The 26,237-nt window shown below is 38.7% G+C and overlaps 1 long non-coding RNA gene across 1 annotated transcript in view; it reads left to right on the top strand.

Moving 5' to 3' along the window:
* Positions 1 to 26,237, top strand: part of LOC140497193 (uncharacterized) — a 70,651-nt gene extending 44,414 nt beyond the window's left edge. The window contains exons 4-5 of the long non-coding RNA XR_011964565.1: positions 6,030 to 6,080; positions 25,989 to 26,237. This is a non-coding gene — a long non-coding RNA (uncharacterized lncRNA). The remainder of the gene's footprint in view (positions 1 to 6,029; positions 6,081 to 25,988) is intronic.

Below are 26,237 nucleotides of genomic sequence, written 5' to 3'. Positions count from 1 at the left end.
ATAAATTGTTTATTTCTGTTTCTTGATCAATCAACAGCATTTAATTAGTGTCTACTACATATCAGACTCTGTTGTAGGTGCTACACGTAGTCCTAGAGTTCAACCTGGAAGGGGTTTTGAAGGACATCTGGCACAACTCTCACATTTTGTCAGCCTTTCCCATTTATAGTCTATTTTGTATCAAATTATCTCTCTTTCCTATTAATTTTCCATAAGGAAAAAGAACTTAGCTGCTAAATTCTTCTCTGTTTTTGAGCATTTCCATAAAAATAGACCAGAAAAAGATGACTGCATATGAAAAGAGGAATCTCTAAGTATATCTAAGTGTATGTTGAATTACTTTCAAAATTGTCCTTCTTGTTTGCATTTCCTTCAGAACTTTTTTCTGTTTTGTTCAGTGCATTTTCTTTTAAATGTGTTAATAATATTCTTTTCTTTCTTTTTTTTTATCTTTAATTCTTTGGAGAACTAAATATATTGCAATAATATAAATATAGCGACATCTAAAAAATGTTAATATTGAAAAGATGGAACTTAGTTTTCATGGAAAACTTGGGAGGGACAGAAGGAACAGGCATTTATTAAGCACCCATGTAATGTGCCAAACCCTGTGCTAGCTAAGTGCTTCACCAATATTATTTCATTTGATTTTCACAACAACCTTGTGAGGTAGGTGTTATTGTTATCCTCATTTCAGAGTTGAGGAACCTGGGAAAGACAGAGGTTAAGTGACTTGTCCAGGGTCACACAACCAGTAAATATCTGAGGCCAGGTTTGAACTTGGGTCTTCCTGACTCTAGGTCCATCACTCTATGGGTCATTAAAAGAACTTTGTAATTTCCTGAAGCAAACCAGTTTACTATCCTTTTCCTCAACTTTGGGCCCAGTTCACCATCCATCTGTCCAAGACAAATACTGTTGAATTAGCTCTATGGAATGTTCTTCCAAATGCATGTTGAATTCTAGGCAATAAAGTCTCTTCATCCACTTGATTTTTCCTATGTGGATGGATATTCAAACTCCTTTGAGTATTCGAAAATTCCTTTGAGAGGACTGCAATGTCCCGGAGCTTGATGTAATCAGCACAATGTTATCTGCAAAAACGAACCTTTGGAGGACCTAATCTTCCACAAGGAGTCCACTCGATTCCTGCGCTGAATCTTGTCTATCAGATTGAGAAATACCTTTGTCCAGTATATACATCACTATCTGATTTTTATTATCAGAGGGTTATTAAAGAGGGTTATTTCTGTTGTTATACCTTCTAAGAATTTTGAGTGATCTTAATGTAAGGATGGATATCCTTTTACTACTGGTAAAAGAGCTTGTAAAGCAGGATTTTATTCTGTTGAATTGAATTTCTTTTCTTTTTTCTCTTCCTTGCTTCCTTCCTCCCTCCCTCCCTCTTTCTCTATCTCTTTATTTCTTTCCTTCCTTTCTCTTCCTTTCTCTCTCTTTCTTTCCTTTTCTTTCTTTCCTTCCTTCCTTCCTTCCTCCCTCCTCCCCTCCCTCCCTCCCTCCCTCCCTCCCTCCCTCCCTTCCTTCCTTCCTTCCTTCCTTCCTTCCTTCCTTCCTTCCTTCCTTCCTTCCTTCCTTCCTTCCTTCCTTCCTTCCTTCCTCTTTCTTATCTTCATGAAACTGAACCTCCCTATCTCTCCTAGGCTAGAAATATAGAGGCCACTTACCAGCCTTGCCCCACTGCTGATGGTCACAGAAGCTTTGACCTGCAGTTTCTAATCTGGGTTGGTTCATCCTCCTTAGGCAGACTAGTGGCCCTTGCCCTACGTATTTCTTCCCATGTTCACTTTTTCCCACCTTTGCATTAAAGTCACCAAGTACCAGAGTCTGTTTCTTGGGTGTGGAGGGCTTTTACCAGGTTCTGTGTAGAATTTCTCTCCCATTTGCTCCTTAGCAACCAAAGTTCACATATAAGCTACAATTATTTTCATGATATTCTTTTTACAAATGCTTATCATTATGACTGTAGTACATGGTGACCAAATATCTGATGAAATAATATTTCTTGTCTTTTGACCTATAATAAACCCTACTCCAACAACTTCTTTCTTTGATTTTCCTTTTTTTCTTTTTTGTTAATTAATTTATTTTTAGTTTTCAACATTGATTTTCACAAGTTTTTGAGTTCCATATTTTCTCCCACCTCTCCCCTTCCCCCCACCCCAAAATGATATGCATTCTGATTACCCCTTCCCCCAGTCTACCCTCCCTTCTATCTCCCCCCACCCCATCCCCTTTCCTCCCTTACTTTCTTGTAGGGCAAGATAGATTTCTATACCCCATTGTCTATATATCTTATTTCCCAGTTGTATGTAAAAACAATTTTTAACTGTTTTTAAATATTTTAAATGTTTAACTGTTATTAAAACTTTAAGTTCCAAATTCTCTTCCTTCTTTCCTCCCCACCCACCCTCACTGAGAAGGCAAGCAATTCAATATGTTAATAGTCATGTTGTGACAGACTATATTTCCCTCTATCCTATCCCACCACTCCACCTTTTCTATTTTCTCCTTTTCAAAAGTTTTTGTTCCTGACTACCCCCTCCCCCAATCTATCCTCCCTTCTATCATCCCCCCCTCTTATTCCCTTCCCCCCTACTTTCTGATAGGGTAAAATACCCAATTAAGTATGTATGCTATTCACTCCTTAAGCCAAATTTGATGAGAGTAAGGTTCACTCTTTTGCTCTCACTTCCCCCTTCTTCCCCTACATTGCAAAATCTTTTTCTTGCCTCTTTTATATGAGATAATTTACCCCATTCTATCTCTCCCTTTCTCTGTTTTCCAATATATTCCTCTCTCCTCCTTAATTTTGTTTGTTTAGATAGCATCCCTTCCTATTCAACTCACCCTGTGTCCTCTGTTTATACATATATAATCCTTCCAACTACCCTAATATTGAGAAAAGTCTCAAGAGTTACAAATACTATCTTTCCATGTAGAAATGTAAACAATTCAACCTTAGTAAATCCTTTATGATTTCTCTTTCCTGTTTACCCTTTCATGATTCTCTTGAATATCATATTCTAAGCCCTTCCATCCCTTAAGGTAGAAGCTGCTAGATCTTGTGTTATCCTGGTTGTACTTCCACAATACTTGAATTGTTTCTTTATGGCTCCTTACAATAGTATCTCCTTGACCTGGGAACTCTGGAATTTGGCTACAATATTCCTAGGAGTTTTTCTTTTGGGATCTCTCTCAGGAAGTGATTGGTGGATTCTTTCCATTTCTATTTTACCTCTGGTTCTAGAATATCAGGGCAGTTTTCCTTGATAATTTCTTGAAAGATGATGTCTAGACTCTTTTTTTGATCATGGCTTTCAGGTAATCCAATAATTTTAAAATTATGTCTCCTGGATCTACTTTCCAGGTTAGTGGTTTTTCCAATGAGATATTTCACATTGTCTTCTATTTTTTCCATTCTTTTGGTTGTTTTATAGTTTCTTGATTTCTCATAAAGTCATTAGCTTCCATTTGCTCCACTCTAATTTTGAAGGAATTATTTTCTTCAGTGAGTCATTGGACTTCCTTTTCCATTTGACCAATCCTGCTTTTTAAGGCAAACTTCTCCTCATTGGCTTTTTGTACTTCTTTTGCCGTTTGGGTTAGTCTGTTTTTTAAAGTGTTATTTTCTTCATTATTTTGAACAGCTGTTGACTTGTATTTCATGATTTTCTTGGGTCTCTCTCATTTCTCCTCCCAATTTTTCCTCGACTTCTCTTACTTGATTTTCAAAATCCTTTTTGAGTTCTTCCATGGCCTGTAACCAATTCATATTTTTCTTAGAGGTTTTTTATGTAGGAGCTTTGACTTTGTTTTCTTCTAGTTGTATGTTTTGATCCTCTTTGTCACCAAAGTAAGATTATATAGTCTGACTTTTTTCCTCTCTGTTTGCTCTTGTTCCCAGCCAAATATTTGACTTTCTTTGTCAAGGTAGGACTCTGCTTCCAGTGAGGGTATGGGTGTGGGTGGATGTATTGTCCCAGGCAGGCTTCAGGAGTTTTGTATCAGCTGCTTGAGCTCCACAAGCTGCTGCTACTGCTGCTGCCCCAGCTTCTTTCTCTTCCACCCCACTGAGGGCAGACCCCAACCAGACTGTGCCCCTCCCCAACTTAGGTCCGACAGATTTTTTTCCCACTATTTTACTGAAATGCGATTATTTGAAGAAACACAAGTTCACACACCCCAGGGTAAGAACTCCAGGTTCAGATCATGATAAAGGTGACTTCTTAGTGACCAAGTAGCAAGAAGGTGTCTGATTGGGCTCCCTAGGGGTCACAGAGAGAGACCTCTTGGGTGTTAACTCTTCCTGGGGAATGTTTTGACTTTCAATGAAATTTATTCTTGCTATTTTCCCCAAATCCTGTCTTCCTCTTCCTTACCTGACAGAGAAAAAAATTTACTTTCCAAATTGACTGAAGTGACATCTTCAATTTTATTTCCTCATTTATAAAAATAAGAAAACATCGGTGCTGATGAATAATGTTCCCTGACTTTTAGCTGGAAAGAAGGAGGGTAGAGAATGAAAAAAGAAACAGATTAGTAAAGGGAAACTGGAATTGAAAAACCTGTAGGAACTACCTTGGCAACCCTGGCCCCAAAAGCAAATTTTTTTAAATCTGTCAGAAGATCTACAGAAGTCATGTTTGAACAACATAGCGGGGGAGAGGGGAAAAAATAAACTGACAATCATATCAGCAAATACTGAAGTGATGTTATTTTTCCTGGCAACTTTAAGCAACATAACCAGTTGAACCAGTCAAAAGCTCAGCTGCTGGTGCTACCTCTGTTGGGCAACTTCAAGTGTTGAATAATAGAACACAGAAGCCACCTGGCAGAGACCCCCTAAATCTGGGGAAGCTAGATTCACACATGAGCTGAAGACCCTCATTTCCTCAAGTACTGGGGAAGGTGGAAATCTTGGGTTCTCCCTGTCCCCCGTATTCCTGGCATCATGGCAAAGTGGATAGAGAACTGGCCTGGAAACAAGGGTTTCCTGGGTTAAACTCTGTCCTGACACATACTGACTGTATGATCCTGGGCAAATCACTTAATCTTAGCATTCTAGGCAACTGAAACTCTAAGTTGCAGAGAAGATGATGGCCTGTATTGATAGGGGGAATTCCCTCATCTCCCTTGGGAGTTCCCTATACCAATGAAATTACAAGAATGGTCCCTATCCCTAATAGAATTTCTGTCTTTAACAGCTGTCACAGAAGCCACCACTAACTCCATGGCGCCTTAAGGGTACTGGGATTACCTTAGAGATTCCTAGTGCTACTCTTTGTCCTCAACATTACTGCCAAGATCTGTGCTTCCTCCATCCCCCTGTCACCTCACCTCCTCTGCCCTGCTCCCCTGCAATGCAGATCTCAACTCTGCCAGTTCTGACTTGCACACAGAGATGAAGCCTATGTGTCAGAGCCATATTGGCACCCAAGCATTCCCAGCACCTTGCCCAGAGCTCTCTACCTCTATTTAGCCAATTGTTTTGGAGTGACTTGGAAGAAAGACTCTTCTCTTTGTCATGTAAAGAATGACTGAGTATTGCCTCAAACTGAAACCCATTAAGGACCTTAGCTTAAAAAGGTCAAGGTCTCCCACTGCATCCAGGGCCATCTCCAGTCAACCTGATGTGTATCTGGCCACTGGACCCAGATAGCTCTGGAGAAGAAAGTGAGGTTGGTGACTTTGTACAGTCCTGCCTCACTGTAATTCATTTCATTTGTATAGCAGGGCATCATCTTCCTGATGTCATGGTCCTCTTTGGGAATGAAGGACAAACAACAACAACCTCCCTTCAAATTTTACATATGTGTGAGGATACATATAAGATAAGGATTTTGATTCTGTTCTGAAGCTTTTGCTTCAAGTCCAAAAAGTAAAAAGGTTGAACAGTTAGGTGTCAGTGACACCTTACTGGATGAATCAGAAATGGGATTTATTTCTATTATCCTGCAAATGTAAATTTATACTAACTTCTCAACTTTACTATCCAATCTATCTTATAGGAAAAGTGTGAGGATAAAATGAGATCATGTCTGTGAAAACACTTTGAAAAGGTAAAATACACTTGATGAATATAATATAGTACTATTATCTACTATTACTACAACTACTGAGAAAAGAGTCATCACATTCCTTTTTTTTAACTGTATGTGTTACTCCTGATAACATAAACAAAACTTTGTGTATGATATTATGGTGATTAAGGACATGTATTTTCCATTTTCTAGTTGAATCATGTCTCTTGTAGATATCCATTCAATTAAAAAAATCCTGGGAATTAGAGGTTTGCTATCTTTTTACTTCTGGAAACACTGAGATATACAGAGAGACTCTGTGACTGAGTTAATGGGGGAGTCAAGGTGAGAATCTAGAGCCACCTCTGCTTCCTGTACTCTTGGTCCATCTACTAAGCCATGCTGCCTCCTTCAGGCAATGAATAACATGGGTTAGATATTAGATCACAGGATCATAGATCTAAAGCTGGAAGAGACCTCAGGGGAAATCTAGTTCAAAAGTCTTTTGCAGTTGGGAAAACAAAGACCTAAAAAGATGAAATTATTTATCCAAGATCACACCGGGAATAAGCATCAGAAGTCTTTTAGAAAATGGCATCTGCACTGAGCTAACTGTATTGAACTGCTTGATTAGAATTGGGTAAGTGTACTCTAAACTTCACTGGTTCTATATGATTTGGACTTGAGGCATGAGGACATTTTAAAAAATCAACTAGTGTGTCACAGAGTGTTTTTTAGCCTCCTCGCTCCTATAAAAGCAAAAGTTTTATTTCTAAATTATCTTTTTATTGCTTTTTAAGACTGTAATAATATTTTATTTTTCCCAATTGCATGTAAAACTAATTTTTAGCATTTGTTTTTTAAAATTCCAAGTTCCAAATTCTGTTCCTTCCTTCTTCCCCTCTCCCTCCCTTAGACAATAAGCAATTTGATGTAAGTGTATATGTGCAGTCATGAAAAATACATATCCATATTAGTCAGGTTGTGAAAGAAAATACAGACAAAAAATACAAAAAAAAAAATAAAGTGAAAAGTAGTATGCTTCTATGTGCATTCAGATTCCATCAGTTCTTTCTCTGCAGGAGAACTACATTTTTCATGAGTCCTTTGGGATTGAGATTGTATTGCTGAGAATAACTAAGTCATTCACAGTTGATCATCGTACAATATTGGAAAAGTAAACTTTTGAAAAAGCAAACACACAACCCTCAAAGTTCACAAAAACAAAACCAATGCCTCAGTTCTGTTGCTTTGATTCTCATTGTGCATGAACTTCACAGTTGCCTGTAGGTGTCAGCAGAAGCAGGCAAGTCAAAAGCAGGCAATCAGGGAAATATTAGCTGCAAATGAAAGCCAAATCACTGGGAAAGCTAATGAGACAAATGTGAGGGATTTCGATTGCAGATGCTAATTCCAAGGGAGAGAGCTTTGTATCAAGAAACTCAGATAATGAAACCAAAATTCAGAATGGAAAAAGTTAGTCAAAACTCACTTTATAAAAAATTTTTTGAAGGAAAAGAAAATATTTTGACAATATTTTAAAAAATGGCCAAATAGTGTATTGGTACAGTCATGAGGTGAGTGAACAAAGATAGATTTATTGTATTCAGATAACTTTTTCCACCTAAATATAGTCAAATCTTGCTGCAACACATTCTAAGGAGTTTTCCAGTTTTGTTTTTTGTCCTGGAATCTTATTGTCTCAAAAGTTGTTCATCTTGTAACTGTCAGCTGGGACTTGAAAAATATGCATTTTTTGAAGAGGTTTTATTCATTATTATTACTCTGATTGAATTTTGTTTTGGCATTTGACCTGTAAGTCAGTTCTACTGTTACTGAATTAAAAACTCAGGAGTTCACAATCTCAGTGTTATGAATACTGAATGTGAAATTTGGATGATATAATAATGTGATTGTCCATTTTTTTAAAAAATTGAATTGATGCCTTTTGTTTCTGAGTCACTTTCACTGTTCATTTCATCACCCAGCAAACATCCTCTTGTGATAAAGATTTTAAAATTAAAAGTAAAAAAAAAAAAATCCATCAGAACCAACTAACCAATACATTAACTAGATCTGGTAATAAAGGCAATATTTCACACTCATAACCCCTACCCCTGCAGTGAAGAGAGAGAAATAAATTTCCTCAAATCATTTCACCAGCCAAACATGCATATTATCATTTTGCAGAGTTCAGTTTCATTTTGTTATTCATTTATACTGTTTGCAACCATTGCATATATTGCTTTCTTGGTTCTTCTTGCTTTGCTTTGTATCAATTCATGTAAGTCTTCCCTTGTTTCTATGAATTCTTCATAGTCATTGTTTTCATGTACTGTGATTTGCTTAGCCATCTCCTAATCAATGAATGTCTTCTTTGTTTCCAGTTCTTTGTCAGAACATTTTTCTGATAAAGCTTTTTGTCTTGCTTGTTTTTCAAAGAAATTACCTTATTTTCTTTCTTTCTTTCAACATTTATTAAGCATGTGCAGGGTATAGTGCTGGACACTAGAGATATAAAGACACAAATGAAACTGCCCCTACACCCTAGGAACTTACATTCCAATGAAAGATACAACATAACAGCATGTCCCATAAGTTTTAGTGCAATTTGAAGCTATTAAAACTTAAAGATGCAGTTAGACTTTTTTCTCCTAGAGATGAGGGGAGAAAGGAGGACAGTATCTCCCTATCTCTCAAAGACAAGAAGTACAGAGGCCACTTAGCAATAAGACCATGCTGCTGAGAGTCACAGAAGTTTTGACTTGCTCTCTTTTCAATCTGGGCTGGTTTGACCTAGGTAGGCTAGTTGTATTATTTATTTATTTATTTTGTAAATAATTATTTATATTACTTATTTATTAGGGGACCCGTGACTAGCATCCCCAGTCCCATTTAATCACTTAAAGTTCAACTAGCTTTTAAAAGATATTGGTCTCAAAGGTATAGCAAGAACAAAGTACAAACATTTCATGTTTACATGCCCAATATCTCAAGGACATACTCTCCTCTATACCACCTTGGTCTCTGGGGAAACAGGTTTAAAACTTAGCTCATTTCCTATGTGGCACTGGTCCTACTAAACCAATATCCAGATGTGATAAAACTTCCAGATGAGTCCTTCCATGGGCTAGATTCTCAAGTTAATTTTGAAGATTGTTTGTTGATCCTTGGAACACTGATGCTGAGCTGACTGTAATACTTAACCTGGATTACAACTTCTGGATTTGTATGGTTTATACTTCCAACCAAAGCTGGAGACTCCACTCCATGCACCCAGTACAGAAAAGAACAAATAGGGGGCAGAGCCAAGATGGCGGAGTGAGAACAACTACTCACCTAAGCTCTAAGACAAACTCCTTCAGAAAACTCTAAAAAGAGAATCTGAACAAATTTTAAAGTGGCAGAGTCCAACAGGAGACAGAATGTGTCAGATTTCCAACCCAGGGCAGACTGGAAGGTAGATGTGTACAGTGCACAGGCTGTACCAATGCAGACCCCACCTTAGCAAAGTCGAGCAGGAAGCCCTGGGCTATCCAAAGCAGCAACAGCACTGCGGAAACTCAAACATGTTAGCCCAGGATGGGAGTCCAGTAGAATGGAGTGAGAGAGAAACACAGAACCCTAAGTAACTGCAGCAGCCACTCCTGAGACTATCAGCCCATAGATTAAATGTCTGTAAGTCACCTACTTAAACTTCAGAGAGCCAAGATGGTGGAGTGATCAGTAAATGTTCTACCCCTTCCCTTGTTGACCTTGAAAACCCAGAGAATATTTCCCCAGGAAAAATCCTGGAATAGTGGGATCAATCAAAGGAGTAAACAGTCTATTAGTCCGTGAGGCTAGGAAAATCACAAAGAGGGGTCCCTCTTGCTGTGCATGAAGGGGACCAGTGAAGAACTGGAGGTGGCCCAGACAACCCCACCTTAGTTAACTGGGAGGAGATCCTGAGCCCCAGAAGGGTGGAGCCCATCATCAACACCAGGACCCCAGGCCTGCCTCAACACAACCAGGGGAATGAGGAAGACACTAGTGTAAATGGGGTTCACCAACCATGAGCCTGCCTGTGCTCAGGAGAGGAGACCTCTTGTGGCCAGACCACCCCTCCCCTACACTTAACATAGCTAGCTCCAGGGTAACTCCAGGAAAACTCAGAAAGACTTTACCTGTCCTCTGCTTTCTCACACCAGACAGTTCAGCACCAGGTAAGCTACAGCATTCTAGCTTCTAGCTGAAAGAACCAGAGGCCACAATACACAAAGCTTCAAGTTCTAAGCACAAGAACAGTGGGACAGAGCCCTCTGTGCCCCAGAGGCAGAGATACACTTTAAAAGCCAGGAAAAGGGTGATCATCATGAGCAAGAAGCAAACCAGAAAAGATAAGACCATAAAGTCTTTTTATGGGTACAAGGACCAAAACACGAATACCAAAGAGGTCAGCATTGAGACTATACTCCCATCTGAAACTTCAGAAGGGAATATGAACTGGTCTCAAGTCCAAAGAGCATTCTTGGAAGAGCTCAAGAAGGATTTTAAAAACCAAATTAGGGAAGTAGAATAAAAACTGGCCAATGATTTTAAAAATATGAAAAAAAAAATCACGGAAGAATTTAAAAGGAAAATTGGACAAATGGAAAAGGAAGTACAAAAACTAACTGGAGAAAATAACTCCTTAAAAAGAACAATTGGATAGATGGAAAAGGAGATGCAAAAGTTAACTGAAGAAAACAATTTGATAAACATTAGAATTGGGCAAGTAGAAGGTAATGACTCTATGAGACCTCAAGAATCAGTCAAACAGAATCTAAAGAATGAAAACATAGAAGAAAATGTAAAATATCTCATTGGAAAAACAACTGATCTGGAAAATAGATCCAGGAGAGAAAAATCTAAGAATTATTGGTCTATCAGAAAGCCATGATGATAAAAGGAACCTGGACAATATCTTCCAAGAAATCATCAAGGATGACTGCCCAGAAGTCCTAGATCCAGAGGGCAAAATAGTCATTGAAAGAATCCACTGTTCATCTCCTGAAAAGAATCCCAAACTGAAAACACCAAGGAATATTGTTGCCAAATTCCAGAAATCAAGTGAAGGAGAAAATACTGCAGGCAGCCAGAAAGAAACCATTCAAATATCTAGGAGCTACAGTCAGAATCACACAGGACCTTGAAGCTTCTACATTAAAAGATCAGAGGAATTGAAATATAATATTCTGAAAGGCAAAGGAGCTGGGACTACAACGAAGGATCAATTACTCAGCAAAATTGAGCATAATATTTCATGTAAGGAGATAGACATTCAATGAAATAAGGGATTTCCAGACCTTCCTGATGAAAAGGCCAGAACTCAATAGAAAATTCAATCTTCAAACACAAGTCTCAAAAGAGGCATAAAAAAGTAAACAGCGAAAAAAACCCCAACTTGTTATTCAATATGGGCAAACTGTTTACATCCCTATAAGCAAAGATTATACTTGTTAATTTTGAGAATTGTATATTTATTATGATATATAAAAGGGATATACATAGGTAGAGGGAGTGGGTATAAATTAAATGATGTGATGATAAAAAAATGTGATTTAAGGGTGCAAAGGGATTGTAATGGGAGATGTGAAAAGGAAGAGGCAGAAAAAGGCAAATTATATCACAGGAAGAGGCACAAAGGCATATTGCAGTAGAGGGAAAGAGGGGAGGGAGATGAGCATCGTTTGAGGTTTACTCTCATCTGATTTGGTTCAAAGGGGAAACAATAAATTCAGTTAAGCATAGAAATCTAAATAGCTTTATAGGCAGTAGGAGGGGAAAGGGGAAAGAAAAGGGAGAGGAGGCTAAAAGGGAGGGAATAAGTAGTAAAGGAAAAGGGGAGTAAAAGAGAACGGGGCTGAAAGTAGGGAGTGAAGACTGAGGGAGGTCAAAAATTAAAACTCTGTTGTGGAGGGGAAGGGAGAACTGAAAGCATAAATGGGGGAAAAGAGGATGGAGGGAAGGACACAGATAGTAATCATAACTGTAAATGTGAATGGGATGAACTCTCTCATAAAATGGAGGTAGATAGCAGAATGGATTAAAAATCATAATCCAACAATATGTTGTTTACAAGAAACACATTTGAAACAGGGAGATACACACAGGGTAAAGGTAAAAGGATGGAGCAGAATGTATTGTGCTTAAGCTGATGTGAAAACAGCAGGGGTAGCAATCCTAATCTCAGACAAAGCAAAAGCAGAAATAGATCTAATCAAGAGATAAGGAAGGAAACTATATCCCACTAAAAGGCACCATAAGCAACGAAGCAATATCATTACTAAACATATATGCTCCAAGTGGTATAGCATTCAAATTCTTAAAGGAGAAGTTAAGGGAGTTACAAGAGGCAACAGACAGCAAAACTATACTAGTGGGGGACTTCAACCTCCCCTTCTCGGACCTTGATAAATCTAACCTCAAAATAAACAAGAAAGACAGATGTGAAGGAGGTGAATGGAAAAGAAAAATAGAAAGACCAAAGACCCAGGCCTTGTTCTTGGGAGCTGTAAGTTTCTAAGGGAGAGGGGGATAAAGATCCTGAGAGAAATCATCTAAGCAAATTGATGGAGTCTACACATGCTTGAGACCCCCTGTTTCAAAAGTACGGGATGCCAGTTTTTTTTCCTTATAATTGTTAACCTTCCAGTTTTCCTCTTTCATTATCTTCCCAATGGTTAAATCTGGCCTCAATTTCTGGTTTTGACTTAAATATATTTATCTTGGCTCTGTGAACTGACTTTACTAAATAAAAATTTGAAGCATGGAGGAAGGAGTAAAGATTAAAATCTAAGAATTACAAGTTAATATTTTTTATTGCTAAAAATTATCTCTTTAATAACAAAATACCTCTTAGTAGCAAGAAAGGGCATGAAATGTGCAATAACAGTCTTTTACAGTGGAAAGAGCATTAAATGTGGAATCAAAGGACCCAGGTTTAAGGCTCAGATTTGGCTTTTATTCTCTATGTAACCTTGACCTTATAGGTCATGAAATCCAACCTCTTCATTTTACAGAGAAGGAGAATGAGGTCCAGAGAGTTGAAATGACTTTCCCAAAGTCACACATGTAGTATGTGGAAGTCACATGTAACCTCTTCAGGCCTCAGTTTCCTCATCTGTAAAATGAAAGGTTTGGACTAGATAATCTGTAAACATTTTTGCATTATATTAGGCTATGAGAGAAAAATGGAATGAATAGTGTAGCATAGTTAAGATTAATTGACTAGTTACCATGTACAGAGTTGATTAGGCTTCATGTACAGAGCCCTGTATTGGGTATTGCTGAAAAATGTAAAAGACATAAGATAGTCCTAGCTGTCAGGCAATTTATAATATTATATTGAGAGGGAAGAAGTTAATATCACATAGCTAGTAAGTGTGAGATTTTAAGTCAGGTCAGCTAGGTGGCCTAGTAGATAGAAGTCAAGTCTGAAGTCTCATCTTCATGAATTCAAATCTGGTTTAATTTAACCGTATTTGCCTCAGTTTCCTCCTCTGTAAAATGAACTGGAGAAGGAAATGGCAAACCAGTATTTCTGTCAAGAAAACCCCAAATGGGGTCATGAAAAGTTGGATACAACTGAAATGACTAAACTGTAACTTCCTGAGACAGAAACATCTGAGTTTGAATTCCACCTCAGAGATTAATTGTTGAGGCTATCTGATGTATGAAAAAGAACAGTGACTCTGGAATTAGTGGACTTGAGTTAAAATGTTGCCTCTGAAGTCTCTATCTATGTGACCTTCAGCAAATATTTCGTTTCTCTGGGCTTCAGTTTCCTCATCTATAAAGTGGGGATACATCACAGGGTTGTAGTGAGAATGAAATGATATATGTAAAGCTCTCTGCAATATAAATACTAATTATTATTATTATTATTACCTCTGAAGCTATCATTTGGTTTTTCCATATTAAGCTACTACTGCCACCTGTTGAAGGTGCCATCTGTTTCTTCTTTCTTAGGGGAGTTTTACTGTTTTTTAGTGACAGGTTAATATGCCTCAGGATTAATCGCACATTCTCAGCTCTTCTGCTAGTCAGGCCTAAATCCCACTCAGCTGGCAGACGAAGAATTATTCTGGGAGCTGTGGAGACCTTGTTTGCTTATTCATCTTCATGGAAAGGTCCCCCATCTCCACTCCTACCTAGATCAGGACATGGGGCTTTCCTGACATCGAATGCAGGCTGTTTATCTCCTGTGTATCTTTTGCTGAGTTTTTAGGGTTAAATACAAATGCTTCTTCTCATGTTTCATTTTAATTCCTGTCATACCCCTGGCATCTAGTGTCTAGGTCATGCAATTTGTCTTTGGTAAGCATCAAAGAGGCACTTAATAACATTGGAGGAGGAATGACCTTTGCCCTGTATTTCTGCTACCTTCTTATTATTGTATACAACTTCGATTTTTTCCCGTTTGTCCCTTTCCCTCAATAGGAAAAAGTGTTCCACTACTAAAATGTAGCTACCCCACCCCCCCCAGTTCTTTCCTTTCTTCTCACCTTCGCTTGATGGTTGAGAAAGAATCTTGGTTAATTAAGACTAAACTGCTAAAGAATATTCATGAATCCAGGCAACCTTAAATATTTTTAAAACATTGAAATTTCTTCTTGAGTTTTGTCAAAAAGCAAAGCAAACTTCCCACCAAAGAAAGCAAAATAAAATAGGAAAAGAGAAAAAAGAAAACTGAAATTATATATTTAGTTAGTTTGAAATTGTATATTTAACAAATGGGTAGGCACAGGTTAACCTTTTCTTGGGCATCTGCCAGTGAATTTCACAGATGCTGATAGTTATTGAAAATAGTTTTATCTCAGCCTTTTCAGCTTTAGTCATAAACACATCTCAGGGCTTTGGAACCTACATTGTAAATGCTTGACAAGGTCAAGGAAAATATTTTGTCAATCATTCTTTTTTTGCAGTTATGCGTTTCAATCAAAAATCCTCCCATAAAGTCTCACTATAGCGGAATAGTTCTGAAAAGATAATTGATCAGGTCATGGGATAATGGAATCACAGATTTAGAACTAGCAAGTTGTTACTGCCAGGACCTGAGGTTCTATAGAGGTGATTGAGTTGTGCCATTGGTCAATTGCTTACCTTTAAAGTAAAAAAGTGAAGTAGTTGGGTAGGAAATGGTATTGTCAGCTTTCTGAAGGAAAGATTAAATAAGGGGAATACTTTAAAACAAAATCACAGGGGAAACCATTATCAAACCAGTCTCCCTATGGGAGCCATGTTTCTATTTGAAAATAAGGAGGCCAGGAGAGTTGATTTGGCAAAATGTAGTTGAGAGAAGAAGAGGACTTCCATAGCTATCCTGTAAGTTTCAAGACACTCTTTTTAGCAATCATATCTTTAGTTAGAATAGAGGCCAATAAATGAATGAATGAATTTTGAAAAAAATTTATTAAGCACTTATTATGTGCCAAGCATTGTGTTAAACACAGAAGATACAGATACAAATACAGATGCAGATACAAATTCTAATAATGATCATAGAAAATAGAGTTTATAAAATGCTTTACAAATGTTATCTCATTTGATCCTTACCACAACCCTAGGAAGTAGGTTCTGGTTTTACCCTCATTTTATACTTGAGGAAAATGAAGCAGAAGCTAAGTGACTTGCCCAAGGGTCTTGGAACTAGTGTCTGAGGCTTAATTTGAACTCGAATCTTCCTGAATCTAGGCTTCAGGTCTAGCATTTTATGTAGTACACCACCTTTGCTCATAGGATTATAGATTTAAAGCTGTACTGGACTCAAATGCTATCAAAGTCAAGCTCCCTTCTTTTACAGATGAGGAAAGTGAAATCTAGTGAAGTAAAAAAAAAACTTGTCCAAGATCATATAGCTAATAAACTGATATGCGAACCCAGATTCTCTAACTCCAAATAAATCTTTCTACTCTACTACTCTGCTTTTCCAGAATGGGAGAAGAGAGATCTGAGTTTACCAGCAAAATATCTAATCTGAGATGAAGCAGCAATTCCATGTTGCACTCCATTAGGGGTCACTATTCTCTGCATCCAGGATTTCCTTTCCTGGAAAATAAGGAAGATGCCATACTGACCTAATGTCTCAATTTATCCCTTCCCTCCAGTCATTTTTCTCTCTGATATAGTGTGCATATAGTTAGTTGCCAGCTTAATCTTTCTTACAGAACTTTTTCTCATAACACTCCCATACTCAAAAATTTGATCCAAGTCAACAAACACATACTACATACCTACATTGTGTAAGATGTCATAATGGATGCCCATGCTCTCCCTTGCACTCCTGACTTCAGTGGCAAGAAGGATGGGTCTAGGGGTGAAATTAGTTGATGTCCTGTGGTTCTCCCACCTTGTTGCTTTCTTGATCTTACTTGATGCCTTTACATGCCTCTACATCAGAACTCAAGCCATTATGTTCTGACCAGAATCTCTTCATTGTAGTAAAACTATCCTCCACCTGTTGCATGGAGGTATCATCCTATGACTTGAAGATGAATAATAGACATCTCTAGATCCTTCTCCCTCACCCTTCTCCAAGGAAAACTATAATTCTTACCAGGAATGGAATCAGGAAGTTGGAGTCAGAAGCTTGACCACTCAGAGAGAGGGCATACCAAGCTAGAATTTTATCTGTTCTCATAAATATTGTTAGTCTAAGGGATGTAGCTTTCAGATTCAAACTAAATTTATGATTGCTAATCATTAGTGGAGAAAGAACTCCCCAAGCTCTATATCCAAGGTTTTTCCCTTTCTCACCAAATATCAGTTCCACAATGAACATATGGTCAATAGCAGACACTATTTATCCAACTTAATAGCAAAACAAAAATCAGAGAAAGTATATATAGAAGAATATGTACTAGACAATATAGAGTGAAGGAACTTTTCCATTGGGAGGTAATTTAGCTCAAGCATGAAAGCAAGGTGGAGACAGGGACATGATGGAGACCATTAGCTTCTCTCATGTCAGTTTATTCTCAGAGTCTTTTCCTTTAGCAGTTTGAAGTGGGGTTTGCATCATACATCTTCTCTTTAAAGCTAGAAACCAGAAGTGTTCCCTATGTGACTGTAGGGCTTGTAGAACCTAAAGAGATCCAAAAGAGTGAGGGAAGTCCCAGAGAGCCTGGAGCTCTCCTCTCTCCTCTTCAGGAGCTGAGCACAGATCTCCACCAGTGAGGAGAGAGTTCCATACCAATGTGCTTTGGGTTGCTTTGTGTATTCCTGAATCTGGCCCCTGCATTGCTCTCTCTGATTTTCAACAAGTCATTATGTTTGGATGAAGCCCAAACTGGCTATCTCCCTCTAGCCTCTTTTTCAGACATTTCTTTCAATGGTAAAGAGTACAACCCCTCCATACTTTATAGGCTTTAAAGATCATGAAATTCAACCTTCTCAAGCACAGATCAGAAAACTAAGGCCTAGACAAAAGAGAATACTCTGCCCAGTCACACAAGACTCTAAATCCTTGCCCTTGCCACAATAGTTATCTTCTCTTTCTGTCATACCCTTGCCCACCCACCTTCCATCAATCTTCTCTAAGATCTACCCAATGTACTTTTCTTTGAGGCAATCAGGGTTAAGTGACTTGCCCAGGATCACACATCTAGTAAGTGTCTGAAACTGGATTTGAACTCAGGTCTTCCTGACTTTTGGATGGGTGCTTTATCCATTGTGCCACTGACCTAAGAGTTAACATTTATTTATCTTAAGTAAGTCATTTTATTTCCTCTGGGCCTCAATTTCTTCAACTGTAAAATGTGGGAGTTGAACTAGAGGGCCTCTAAGGTCCATCCCAGCTCCAGAACTTTGCTCTTATGAAGGGGCTTAGTTGGTTAGAGAAAAATAGAAGGCTAAGACTTATACAAAATGTAAGCTCTTTGAGGGTAGTCACTACTTTACTTTGTATTTAGTAATAAAAAACTCATAGCTATTATAGCACTTAATGCTTACCAATTTACTAATTTCTTCCAGCTCTTTGTTCATGGTTCTAAGTAGCAAAGCAGGTATCTGAACTACTGAAGGTCCTCCCTTCTCTCAAGGTTCAACCTCTCAAGATGCCATTTCCTCCATGAAGTCTTCTATGACTCATACCATCCCCACCAGTTGAAAATCACAGGTCAAAGAATCACAGAGTGGAAGGGACCTCAGGGGATATTTACTCCAGTTCAAACCTGAATGGGAATCCCCTCTTGATAAGTAGGGGTTATCCAACCTCCACTTGAAACCTCCCGGTGATGGGGAGCTTACTACCCCTCTATGAGAAAGTTCTCAGTAGGCCTGTGGGCCTCTCTACAGCTTTAATTCTTACTTCGCTACCCAAGAACAGCTCACATTTCTAAAGAGTTTGAAGGCTTGCAAAACGCTTGACACATTCCCCCAGATCCCTCACTCTGCTGGGCCCTGATCTCATCCTCAACCATTGTCCAGGTGCATTGCCAAATTTCTTTTTTTTTATTATTTTTTAATGTTTAACAATCACTGCCATACAATTGAGATTTTATCCCCCCCACACCTACCCCCCACTACCCCCTTCCCTCCCCATGACTGCATACAATTCTGTATAGGTTCTACATATACTTTCCTATTGAGTATATTTTCACTATAGTCTTGCTATGTAGTCAGACTGAAATAAATGAAAGAAATCATATAACAAATCAAAACATGATACACAAACACATACACATACACAAACATGATCTGCTACATTTTGTGAATGACTTCCATATTTCTGTCTCTGAGTGTGGAAGGCATTTTGCCTTGAGAACCACCTTTGGGATTTTTTTTTTTATAAGAAGTTTTTGCGTTATTACAAAATTCCAAGTCTACCAGAAAAAACTCTCGCACACTGTGGTCGTTGCTGTGCACAAAGTTCTCCTGGTTCTGCTCCTTTCACTCAGCATCAGGTCATATAAGTCCTTCCAGGCCTCTCTGAAGTCTTCTTGTTCATCATTTCTTATCATTGCCAAATTTCTTGAGTCTTACAGAGGTGCCTGTCCAGTTTCTTGGGACAGGAAAGAGTGGGAAGGGATGGAGCAAGAAGGAGAAAAAGCAAAACATGAGGGATGGAGGAGGGTCCTGTATAGAAAGCTGGGAGGGATCTCAGTGGTTACCTAGGTCAAAGCCCGCATTTTACAGAGGAGGATTTAGGGCCCAGAGAGTGAAAGTGATCTGTCCTCGCTCCACAGACAGCGAGCATCAGAAGCAGGATTTGAACCTAGATTTTTTAACTAAAGAGTTGCTACTCTTTCTGCTGTACCATATTCATTGCCTCTTCTTGGTACAATGGAGAGAGCAGCGTCCTGAGTGTTAGAGGCTCCCTCTAATGCTGACTTATCACTTCCCTTTCTTCCTTCATTTTCTTTTTTTCCTTTGCTTTGCTCCTCTTCTTTGCCCTTCCCCTTCTCCTATCTACCCATCCTCTCTCTCTCCCCCTCCATCACTGTGGCCTCAGCCCCACTATGGCTCCCTCTCTCTGTCACTTGCACTCTAGGTCTCATTCATAAAGAAATCCAGAATGTTAGTGAAGTTGAGCAGGTAGGAGCCTTGGCCATAGGGCAGTATCTATATGACCTGGGCATAATATTGTGAGTTCACCTACCATCTAGGAAGGGAAGGCCTAGGGGGGTAGTCAGACTTTGTCCTGTTTCCCTGGAAAAGAGGCACTCCTCTCTTAGTCAGTGAGCAAGAGGGGCCTCCACCTCAGGGGCAATCCCAGCCCTACCCTGGCACATCCCCTATTGCTGACTCCTAACCTCAATATTACCAGTAATGACCTTTCCCTACACAGTCATCACACAACCCTTTGGCTGACCCTCTCTCACACACTTTATTTTGACCCATATCTGTCTGTAACTTCACTAGTAGGAACATTAACTCCTACTATATTAACTACATTAACATTAACATGGATGCAGATTGACAATTTATAGTCTTAGAGGGTTCAAGGCACCATGAAATTGTGACTTACTCACAAAGTTAATATGTGTCAGAAGCAAGACCAGAAGTCAGATGTTCCTGACTCCAGGACCATCCCTCTATACTTTATGCTACATAGACATTCCCTTCAGAATTTATTATGTGATTTTTTTTTTAAAAGTCATTTGTAAGGCTGATCATTTAAACAGATTAAGGGAGCAAGGAATAGTTTATCTGTCAGATTTATGGAGAATGGAGGAATTTGTGACCAAATAAGAGAGAGAGAACGTTATGAAGGGCAAAATGGATAATTTGATTACATTAAATTGAAAAGTTTTTGTATAAACAAAGTCAATGCAACCAAGATGAGGAGGGAAGCAGAAAACTGGAAAAGAATTTTTAGAACTAGTGTCTCTGATAAAGGCTTCATTTCTAAAATATATAGAGAACTAAGTCAAATTTACAGGAATATAAGTCATTCACCAATTTATAAATGGTCAAAGGATATGAACAGGCAGTTTTCAGAGGAAGAGATTAAAGCTATCTATAGTCATATGAAAAAATACTCTAAATCAGTATTGATTAGAGAGATCCAAATCAAAACAACTCTGAGGTACCACATCAGACCTATCAGATTGGCTAACATGACAAAACAGGAAAATGATAAATGTTGGAGAAGATGTGGGAGAGTTGGAACACTAGTTCATTGTTGGTGGAGCTGTGAGCTGAGCCAACAGATCTGGAGAGCAGTTTGGAACTATGCCCAAAGGGCTACAAAAATGTGCATACGTTTTGACCCAGCAGTATCACTTCTAGGACTATCCCCAAGAGATCATAAAAATAGGAAAAGAACTCACATGTGCAAAAATATTTATAGTAGCTCTCTTTGTGATGGCCAAGAACTGGAAATCAAGGAGATGCCCATCAATTGGGAAATGACTGAACAAGTTGTGGTATATGAATGTAATGGAATACTATTGTGCTATAAGAAATTATGAACCAGCGGACTTCAGAAAAACCTGGAAAGATTTATACGAACTGATGCTGAGTGAAATGAACAAACCAGGAGAATATTGTACACATTCACAGCCACAGTCTTCAATGACTGATTTTGATAGACTTAGCCCTTTTCATCAATCCAACCACCTAAAACAATTCCAAAGGACTCATGATGTAAAATGCCATCCACACCCAGAGAAAGAACCATGGAGTCAGAATGTAGAGCGAAGCAGATTATTTCCTTTTGGTTTTTTTTTTCTTTCTCATGGTTTCTCCCATTCCTTATCATTCTTCTGTACAACATGACTGATGTGAAAATATGTTTAATGGGAATATGTATGTAGAGCCTATACCAGCTTGCAGGCTGTCTTGGGGAGGGAGGGGGAAAAATGTTAAACTTATGTTAAACAAAAAATAAACAAATTAACTTTAAAAAAGCCACTTGTGCTTTACTTTCGTATTCCAAGTGTCTAGCTTAATACCAGATGTTTAATAAATACTTGTTAATTTACTGATTGGTGGCTTAACTTCGTACTAGTTCCAGGAGGGTAGGGACCATCTCATCAAAACTATGTTACTTCCCTCAGAGCCCAGTTTAGTGAGTGCTCAGTGAATATTTGTTGTTTTGGTTGTATTGGCATTAAATTTTTAACAAGTAAAAAAACCCAAAAAAACCCAACCCCCCAATCATTTATTAAGGATACAAAGAAAGGCCCTACTCTTAAGAAACTCGGTCTAATGGGAGAGCAAGATGCAAATAACTATGTATAGCCAAGATATAGACAGGATAAACTGGAGATAATCTCAAAGGGAAATCGTTAAGAAAGTTTAAGGAAGACTGGGGAAAGGCTGTTTGTAGAAGGTGAGACTTTAGCGGAGACTCAAAGGAGGCCAGGAAAGCAAAAGGGGTGGAGATAAGAAGGAAGAGACTTCCAGGAATGGGGGAGAGCCCGTGAAAAAGTCTAAAGTGAAAAAGTTCAGAGTAATCTTAAGTTTTATCCCAGATGTTTTTACTAGTGCTAAAATGCACTACAGGAAATAAATACCAATTTTAAAAAAGTTAATAGTATTTTTTTCCAATTACATATAAAGATGATTTTCGACATTCAGTTTTTGAAAGATTTTGAGTTCCATCTTTCTCTCTCTCTCTCTCTCTCTCTCTCTCTCTCTCTCTCTCTCTCTCTCTCTCTCTCTCTCTCTCTCTCTCCCTCCCTCCCCTCCCTCCTCCCCAAGTTATGAAGCAACCTGATACAGATTATATAAGAAACATTAATTTCTTTTTGTAAAAAAACAAAGCAAGAGCCACTCTAAAGTTTTGAGCCTAGGTAATCTTAAACAATCTTTTTAACCTCTCTGAGCTTTAGTCTCCTCATCTTTCAAATGAGGAAGTTGGAGGAGATGACCTCCAAGGTCTCTTGTATCTGTTTGTGTGATTCTGTCAGTATGAGGATAGTGTTATTATTGTTTGGTTGTTTTTAGTCATGTCTGACTCTTTGGAGTCTTCTTGGCAATGATACTGGAGTGGTTTGCCATTTTCTTCTCCAGCTCATTTTAAGGATGAGGAAACTGAGGCAACCAGAGTTAAGTGACTCGCCCAGGGTCACACAGCTAGTAAGTGTCTGAGACTGGATTTGAACTCAGGTCTTCCTGAGCCTAGGCCTGGCCTGTGCTGCCTAGCATGCCCAGGATGGTGACATCATCAATAAAATTAGAAAGCAAAGTTAAGGATACATTTTGAGGGCAAGATGAAGGGTACAGTTCTGTTCATGTTGGGTTTGGGGCATCATTCGGCTATCCCAGTTATAGACACACAACATAGGTGGTTATGATTGTAGGACAGGGCCTCAGGGGAAACCCTGGGGCTAGAACTGTAGTTTTGAAAATTATCTGAATATAGGTTGCCATGGCAGTGAAAGAGATTCTCAAGGGAGTGAGGGAGGAAGATACAAAGGGCCAAAGACAGAGCCTTGAGGGATACTCACATTTAGGGAACAGCAGAAGGAAAGAGAACCCACAAGGTAGACCTAAGAGAATTACAATAGAAGGGAAGGAGAAATGGGAGAGAGCAGTGACAGGGAAGCCAAGAAAATATCAGAAAGGAAGGGTGTGGTCAAGAAAGGGGACTAAGAAGAGACCCATGGTGTTTGGCATGTGGGAGCGATCATATTGGAGAAAATATTTTCCTTTTGCCTATAATATTAAGTCTGAACCTTTCAGCTCAGCATTCAATGCCTTCCATCAGCTGGTAACAACCCATTTTATCTCCCCACTCCCCCAAACAAACCCTGTATTCCAATGAGACAGATTTGTTTACTCTCCCCTCTATCACTGGCTATGCTCATTCTTACTGCCAAGCTGTTGTCTATATCATCCTTCCACCTTCTGTTTTTGTTTCTAAATCTAAATCCTATACTCCCCTTAAGGGCTACCTCAAATTCACTTCCCCAGTTCTGGTGGCATTCTAGAGATTCATTACTACAACAAAAGTTTTCCTATCTTGGAAGTCCCATAACACCACATACCATACAATTCAACTCAAAGATTGGTTTACAGACTATCTAACGGTCTCTAAGACCCTTTTGGGGGGTCTGTGAGGTCAAAACTATTTTTATAATAATACTTAGGTGTTACTTATATAACTCACATAAGCAAAAGCTCTTTGGGGGAGTCCTCAATAATTTTTAAGAGTATAAAGGGGTCCTGAAGACCAAAAAGTTTGAGAACCACTGGTCAAAACATTTCAGGTTTGTGTCTCTCAATTGGATTGTAAATTCCTTAAAATCTGGGACAATATTGTATTTCTTTGTATTCCCCAAAGTGCCTACAGGACTGATTATAGAGGTGCCTAATAATTCCTTGGGCAAGTAGGTGGCATAGTGGATAGAGTGGAAAACTCATCTTCCTGAGTTCAAATTTGGCCTCAGATACTTACTAGCTGTGTGATCCTGGGCAAGTCACTTCACCCTGATTGCCTCAGTTTCCTCATCTGTAAAATGAACTGGAGAAGGAAATGGCAAACTACTCTAGTATCTTTGCCAAGAAAACCCCATTTGGAAATCAGGAAAAATTGAACATGACTGAAACAACTAAAGAAAAACTCACTTCCTAGGGGACCCCCAGACAACACTTATGTGGTATGTGTTGTGTCCCTGCCCTGGGAACTTGTGTTTGTTGTTGTTCAGTCATGTCTGACTCTTTGTGACACCATTTGAGGTTTCCTTGGCTGTTTCCTTCTCTAACCCATTTTGCAGTTGAGGAACTGAGGCAACCAAGGTTAAGTGACTTGCCCAGAGTCTCACAGCTAATAAGTGTCTGAAGCCAAATTTGAACTCAGGAAGAGGCCTAGCACTCTATCCACTGTCGCATCTAGCTGCCCAGGAAGTTGTATATGAATTATCAACTCTCTTCTATACCTCTGAGACCCTAGCAGGCAACCAATTTCAGGAAAAAGACCATAATTTAAAATCTCCCTTTCTCTGGTGGTCCCCAGTTGCCTCCCTCTTCTCTATATTCAAGTAATAATGATGAGCATAGAATAGTCATGCAAATGATTAATAACTTTTATCACAACTTCTTGTTTAAAAAGGAAAGTAAATGTTTAAAGAATGAAAGGCAAATAGGCTTTTAAGAAACAAGATAATCCTGGGAGGTGGAGAAAGAACGGTATGAGGCTCAAAGATATGGCCTTACCTTTTCTGGAGAGCAAGGGAAAGCGGGAAAGAGATGAGGTGAAAATAACCAGTCTCTATCTGCATTCCAAAGAATATTTTCAGCAGCAAAACATATGCCCAGACATAGCTCTATCAAATCCCACCTCTGCGGGAAGCCTTCCCTAATCCCTCTTAACTCCAGTGCTTTCCCTTGGTTGATTATCTCCTATTCATCCTGTAGATAGCTTGCTTGGTATATGTTTATTTGCTTGTTTTCTTCCCATTAGACTGTAAGGTCCTTGAGGGCAGATACTGTCTTTTGCCTCTTTTTGTATCACCAGAATTTAGTCAGAACATAATAGATGCTTAATAAATTTTATTGAAAGAATGAATGAATGCTCTATATGCAAATACTTAATCTCAGAGTCTGGGACTTCTTGGTGGCTTCCCTTCCAAGAGTCCTCCTTTCTAGTCATTTCATATTCTACCATCTGGCCATCTCCAGTCATTCTGATGAATATCTGGTCTCTGGATCCAGATGGCCCAGGAGGAGAAAGTGAGGCTGGTGACCTGCACAGCCCTCCCACACTCAAAACAAAGCCAAGTGCAAGTCATGTCATCATTTCTCTGATGTCAAGGTCTTCGAAAACGAAGGATGAACACAACAACAATTCTATCGTCTATTGCCACTCTTAACTCCCAAGATTTCTCCTCCTCCCACATTCCCTTGGATGGAAGGAGTTAACTTTTCAGTAAAAATCCCCAAATTAGAGCAAACCTCCCTAGGGCTTTAGAAGATGAGGAAAGTAGGAGACCTATACTGCAAACCAGAAGGTATCCACTTCTAGATTCCTATTACACTTGGACCATCCACTGAGGAAAGTGTTTGGTGTAAACCTTAAAGCAATCTATAAATATAACTTACTAATATTTTCTGGCATACTGGGATAATTTATCAGTCTTCCCAATATTTTCTCCTTTCCCAGTGTGTCTTTGACTCTGCTGCCAAAGTTAAATGTCGTAATTAAATGAGTAAGTTAAATTCTTACCTGAAACCTGGGAAGATTTGTATGAACTGTTGCAAAGTGAAGTGAGAAGAACCAGGATAACAATTTATATAATAGCAACAAGGTCATAAACACAAACTATTTTGAAAGACTTTGGAACTCTGATCAACACAATGACCAATCACAATTCCAGAGGACTCATGATGAAGCACATTACCCAGGTCCAGAAAAGAAAGATAATGGGCTCAGAGGGCAGACTGAGGCATACACATACACGTTTGACATGACTAATGTAGGAATTTGTTTTGCTTGATTATACATTTTATAACTATTTTTTTAATTTTTCCCCCAAGGATGGGAGCAGAGAAGAGATGAGAAGATAAACTGAAGCTGAAAATAAAGTATTTTTTAAATGGACAAATTCTTTTCTGGTCTAATGACTAACTGCTTTGTACAATTACCTTGTCTTACGCACTTTGGATAGTTGTATTGTGAAAATCAAATCAGATAATGTATGGAAAGGATTTTTCAGACATCTTAGTACTATACAAATGTCAAATATTATTTGATGTGTGGAAGTGAAATAAATTGATTAACACCAA

This window comes from Notamacropus eugenii, chromosome 3, assembly GCF_028372415.1.
Source record: "Notamacropus eugenii isolate mMacEug1 chromosome 3, mMacEug1.pri_v2, whole genome shotgun sequence".
Lineage (NCBI taxonomy): Eukaryota > Metazoa > Chordata > Mammalia > Diprotodontia > Macropodidae > Notamacropus > Notamacropus eugenii.
This window is presented reverse-complemented; position numbering and strand designations above follow the sequence as displayed.